Source organism: Sinocyclocheilus rhinocerous, unplaced genomic scaffold (assembly GCF_001515625.1).
Source record: "Sinocyclocheilus rhinocerous isolate Xijiao unplaced genomic scaffold, SAMN03320098_v1.1 scaffold2263, whole genome shotgun sequence".
NCBI lineage: Eukaryota > Metazoa > Chordata > Actinopteri > Cypriniformes > Cyprinidae > Sinocyclocheilus > Sinocyclocheilus rhinocerous.
In genome coordinates, this window is record NW_015663498.1 from 109472 (window position 1) to 109894 (window position 423).

Sequence of the window (423 nt, forward strand, 5' to 3'; positions counted from 1 at the left end):
CGGAGAGACATCTGTGGGTGAGTCTGGTGGTTATCAGGTCGAAAGAGAAGGGCTTTCTTCTTGATGCGCCGGTTTCCCCTTCTGAGATTTTCGGCACTTCCGTCGAGACAGTGGTCGTGAGGTTTAAGGAGACCAAGACGTGCTCGGCTGCCTTTAAATCCTTAATTCCACGAGGGTCCAGGTTTCGGACTTCGCCTCCAGCCTATATCATGAGCCTGAGTCATGCACGGGAGCCATGGTTGGTGAGTACGATCCATTTTTATCTACTCTACTGCTAGTTCTTGTGTATTTGATGCTAGCCTTTCTCTGTAGTGCTACTCAGACCTGTTCTGTTTTTCTGACTTTAGGTTTGACCCACCTGCTAAGTCAGGACCTCCTGCTGTTGACCGATTACAGTGATGGTTTCACTCATCGGTTCTGGAT